This window comes from Coregonus lavaretus (genome assembly GCF_964263955.1).
Source record: "Coregonus lavaretus genome assembly, chromosome: 12".
NCBI classification, from domain to species: domain Eukaryota; kingdom Metazoa; phylum Chordata; class Actinopteri; order Salmoniformes; family Salmonidae; genus Coregonus; species Coregonus lavaretus.
In genome coordinates, this window is record NC_139999.1 from 38,567,202 (window position 1) to 38,573,201 (window position 6,000).

Sequence of the window (6,000 nt, forward strand, 5' to 3'; positions counted from 1 at the left end):
CTCTCTCTCTCTCTCTCTCTCTCTCTCTCTCTCTCTCTCTCTCTCTCTCTCTCTCTCTCTCTCTCTCTCTCTCTCTCTCTCTCTCTCTCTCTCTCTCTCTCTCTCTCTCTCTCTCTCTCCCCTAGCCTGAATAAGGTAGGCTTTTCACTCCAGCACCTGCCCTTACCTACAGCACAGAGAGAGGGCGAGAGCAGAGCAGCACCTTGGCCCAGCCTCACCTTCCTGTGGGATGTAAAAGTAAACAATTGTTTTAATAGTAATTCTACAGGCCCCAGGCAAATTCTTTGTAAACCATGTTTTACTTTTCACTGTCTGTATTTCACCTCTTATAATTTGTGCAAATAAAACTAATTAGAATCTATAGAGAAGCTTGAAGTGACAGTCTACTATGTGGTCAATCCACCTCTGTTCTATCTCCATCTGCCCTCCTGTCTTGTCCGTTGCCGTCTCAGGTTCATGTTTGTTACTGTGTCCTTTGTCTATCATCTTCTGTCATGGCCCGTTCTGTTCTTCTGCTGTCTCTCTCCGTCATATCCTATTATTCTGTTGCTGTCTCTATGTCTTGTCTGGTGTGTCTCTTTAGTTTTGCAATCCAAAACAGTCAAGGGGATACTGGGGTAGCTTATTTTGTTTTGGGCCTGTGTCTGGGTCACCCAAATCATCCTCTACCCTACCATTCGACCCTGGCTGCTGCTGTTCTAAGTGGTCCACTGGTCTGCTGTTCTCATCTGTCCTCCTCCTTGGCTCATCTGAAAGGTAACAAGGTAGAGGTGCAACATGTCATTAGTTAGTTTTAAAGGGCGACTGCACTTCCTGATTTGGCCTCATTTTAGATTTGGTTATTTAAGAAATGCTAGCGGCCATGATTGAATTCAAACGTGAGTTGGTTTCTGGGTATGGTTTGATGTGGGTTTCTCGTGTGTTTGTTCACATGTGAGAAGAGTTAGCCAAATGATTTAGCCAATTAGCTTCAGCAGGCTGGTGAGCGACCTGACTGAATTTGGATAGCCTATGTCCGGGGCTAGTTAGGGACTGTCAATAAATTACACAATGTAAATGAGACATATTTTCATGTTGCACATCTTTTAGTCCTCATTAAATGATTTCAATATTTGTATCTTAATTTTTACAATTTATAGTTGGTTTGAGGTTTTTAAGTAATTGAAGTTTGGAGCTACTGGAATTTTAACATATTGTCCCATGTACATTTTGCAATTTACCGATGGTCCCTAACTAGCCCCATAGGGATATGCAAAGTCAACCTAAATTTACCACAGGCATTACAATCGAGCCGCATGCAGCTGCACTCCAAATTGATGATTACTTGTGTGCTGCCAGCTCTGGGCATGTGGGCAGGATTGAAACAAACCCAACCTTCATTTACGTTGTGATGCAGTCACGACCACAAGTCTCACAAAACTCAGTTTTGGACGAGTGACTTTATGACCAAAATTATCCTACGTACACTTTGTAGTCAATTTTGACAGTAGATTAAATGTTTCAATGACATAGGCTTCTTTCTAAATGAGAAGTTGTTTTTTAGGGGCAGTTGCGCTTTAAGTTACTGTATACTAACACAACCAGGGCAACTCAACCGTAAAGAAAAATTCAAGTGTCCACATAACAGTGCAACACAACTCCAAAACAGAACAGATAAGAAGCTACATAGCCCCTAGGCTATATGAATATAAAGAGACATGAGCGGGAAAAAAGTTATAAGACCGCTATGATTCATTTCATATCATCAGTTCTACCAGCTAATGTGAAGACATAATTTAAGGGCCTATGTATTTTCAATGTTTTGTTCACCTACAATCTAACCAAAAAGCTGGCCATCTTAACCCGTCTTTTTCTGGCTGCCCTCCCCCTTACCTTCTAAGTTCAAGTTTATTATATACACATGATATACATGGAGTACACAGTGCAATTAAATGCTTACTTGCAGGTTAACCACTCGACAATACAACAATACAAAGTAAGTAACCAAGTGAAAAAAATAAAGTAATAAAAATAAAAGCACAATGAAATATTTTCACCAATTTAATAATGGAACGTTTTTACAAATAGTTACATAGCCTATATGGAAATAACAGACATGACCCAAGCATGTTTACCTGTAGAATGGAATAGGTTATAAGACCTCTATGATTCATTTCATTTAGTCAGTTCTACCACATCGACATTGCTAAGGTTGAAATATAATGTTGTAGTAAAGTTCAGCTTCAATCCCCAGGGGGGGACTGTGTCACTGTCAGAAGATATGTGCTTCAGTCAGAAAAATGTTCTCTCATATCTACGGTCTCAGCTACCTAGCCAGCCAGTAGCTACCGAAGTGGCTAGCCACAGAAACGAAACCCATCAAATACACTCGCTGGAAATAAACACTTTTCCTAATATCATGACTTATATCAACATCCTTAGCTTGCCCATTCACTAAATATACTGTTAAATAACTCTGACTGACACCAAATAGCTGCTTAAGGATGCTGAGCGCTAATGCTAGTTTATTAGCATTAGCCAATCCTTATGCTGAGAGAGACTAGCTAGTTAGCTACCACCAACCCTGCACAAACCAATAACTTATATATATGCACACTACATGACAATTTTGGGGCGCTGTGTTGAAGGCCCGTGCCTCCATCTTGGCACCTATTTTGGAAGGTATAGAAATGCATTTATTAAATGTATACATTTGTTTTTGACACATTTATTCTATTACAGACACCTCAATGCATACTTTAAAATGATATTATGTGAGCTAAACATACAAATATATATATATATTTTTTTACAATATATAAACTTCCCTTGAAGTATAATTTGTTGAGTTTACTAATGTTACTGTCCCCACTACAACAAAAAAATACATGTAATTTGTCCTTGAAACATTCATTGAAATACTGTAGAATTCCATTCATTCCTATGGACTGCTCCTACTGGGGAGTGCCAATATGGCCGACCGGGGGCTTCAAAGCCTTTCAATGGCCAATACATAGCATTAGCAATCCAGGGTTTATATACACTGAACAAAACTCTAAATGCAACATGCAACATTTACTAAGATTGTAAGGAGTTATATATAAGGAAATCAGTCTTTTGAAAAATTAATTAGGCCCTAATATATGGATTTCACATGACTGGGAATACAGATATGCATCTGTTGGTCACAGATACCTTTAAAAAAGGTAGAGGCGTGGATCAGAAAACCAGTCAGTATCTGGTGTGACCACCATTTACCTCATGCAGCGCAACACTTCTCATTCGCATAGAGTTGATCAGGCTGTTGATTATGGCCTGTGGAATGTTGTCCCACCCGTCTTCAAATGGCTGTGCGAAGTTGCTGGATATTGGCGCGAACTGGAACACGCTGTCGTACACGTTGATCCAGAGCATCCCAAACATGCTCAATGGGTGACAGGTATGGTGAGTATGCAGGCCATGGAAGAACTGGGACATTTTCAGCTTCCAGGAATTGATTACAGATCCTTGCAACATGAAGCCGTACATTAACATGCTGAAACATGCGGTCATGGCGGTGGATGAATGGCACGACAATGGGCCTCAGGATCTCATTAAAATTGCCATCGATAAAATGCAATTGTGTTCGTTGTCCGTAGCTTATGCCTGCCCATCCCATAACCCCACCGCCACCATGGGGCACTCTATTCACAACGTTGACGTCAGCAAACCACTCGCCCACATGACACCATACATGATGTCTGCCATCTGCCCGGTACAGTTGAAACCGGGATTCATCCGTGAAGAGCACACTTCTCCAGCGTTCCAGTGGCCATCGAAGGTGAGCATTTGCCCACTGAAATGAGTTACGATGCCGAAATGCTGTCAGGTCAAGACCCTGATGAGGATGACAAGCACGCAGATGAGCTTCCCTGAGACGGTTACTGATAGTTTGTGCAGAAATTATTCGGTTCTACAAACCCACAGTTTCATCAGCTGTCCGGGTGGCTCGTCTCAGACAGACGATCCCGCAGGTGAAAAAGCTGTTGTGACAAGGTGTGTGTGTGTGTGTGTGTGGGGGGGGGGGGGGGGGGGGTAATACAGAAGATTACCCTATTTGGTAAAAGACCAAGTCCATTTTATGGCAAGAACAGCTCAAATAAGCAAAGAGAAATGACAGTCCATCATTACTTTAAGACATGAAGGTCAGTCAATACGGAACATTTCAATAACTTTTCTTCAAGTGCAGACGCAAAAACCATCAAGCGCTATGATGAAACTGGCTCTCATGAGGACCGCCACAGGAATGGAAGATCCAGCGTTACCTCAGCTGCAGAGGACAAGTTCATTAGAGTTACCAGCCTCAGAAATTGCAGCCCAAATAAATGCTTCAAAGAGTTCATGTAACAGACTCATCTCAACATCAACTGTTCAGAAGAGACTGTGTGAATCAGGCCTTCATGGTCGAATTGCTGCAAAGAAACCACTACTAAAGGACACCAATAAGAAGAAGAGACTTGCTTGGGCCAAGAAACACGAGCAATGGACATTAGACCGGTGGAAATTTGTCCTTTGGTCTGGAGTCCAAATTTGAGAAATTTGATGTCTTTGCGAGACGCGGTGTGGGTGAACGGATGATCTCCGCATGTGTATTTCCCACCGTTAAGCATGGAGGAGGAGGTGTTATGGCAAGGTTGCCCAACCCTGTTCCTGGAGAGCTACCCTCCTGTAGGTTTTCGCTCCAACCCCATGTGTTACTAACCTGATTCATCTTATCAACCTGCTAATTATTAGAATCAGATCAACAGGACAATGACCCAACACACCTCCAGGCTAATGTAAGGGCTATTTTACCAAGAAGGAGAGTGATGGAGTGCTGCATCAGATGACGTGGCCTCCACAATCCCCCGACCTCAACTAAATTGAGATGGTTTGGGAGAAGTCGGACCGCAGAGTGAAGGAAAAGCAGCCAACAAGTGCTCAGCATATGTGGGAACTCCTTCAAGACTGTTGGAAAAGCATTCCAGGTGAAGCTGGTTGAGAGAATGCCAAGAGTGTGCAAAGCTGTCATCAAGGCAAAGGGTGGCTACTTTGAAGAATCTCAAATATAAAATATATTTTGATTTGTTTAACACTTTTTTGGTTACTACATGATTCCATATGTGTTATTTCATAGTTTTGATGTCTTCACTATTATTCTACAATGTAGAAAATAGTAAAAATAAATAAAACCCTTGAATGAGTAGGTGTTCTAAAACTTTTGACCGGTAGTGTACATCATTGGCACAAACCTGTGGCTAACTCTGCTGCTGCTGCACTTTGACTTTCTGGCTGTTCTCCCCTCTCCACCTCATTCAATGGCGCTTTTTTTGCCACTCTTTCGGAAGAAGTTCCAAATATCCATACTGACTGACAGGCGTTTTGCTGAGTGATGACATTGACCAGTGCTGTAGGGGTGGGGGAGGGGTCAAGGGATGTGATCAGTCCACTGCATTGTGAAATCTTGATCAATCATAGCATCACACCAGTGGTGTCTTGCAGAGCCTGCTACTAAATAACATTTGTCAGTAAAGAATTAATAAATACTGCATAACATCAAAAGGTTCGGGCCTTGATCAGAAAACATCCTGGGCTGAAGCATTCGAAGCCAAGGCCCAATGATGCAACTGGACAATGTTCCATCACGTCATCCGGAGCCCTTCTCAAAACCTGCTCGGTCATTTTGTCAAAAAGGCAGCATGGTGCATCATCCAGAAACATACAACATCTCTTTTCCATAAAATAAATGTTAGAATTTTCTAACTTATTTTCATTGGGAAGGCAGATAAAGTGTTTATCAAAAGCAATCACTTTAGCATGGAAAACACAGAATCCTACACGCGCTTAATTAGGCTACATAACTTTTGTTTTGAGCCGACATAGATGTAGAACACCAGGCTCACGGCCGGAAGGCAGCGCGGTCAACTTTCGCCTATACGTGCGCGGAGTTTAATCGAACTCCTTCTTCCTCTTGGAATGGGCTGGTTCTGAGACAGAGGCGGA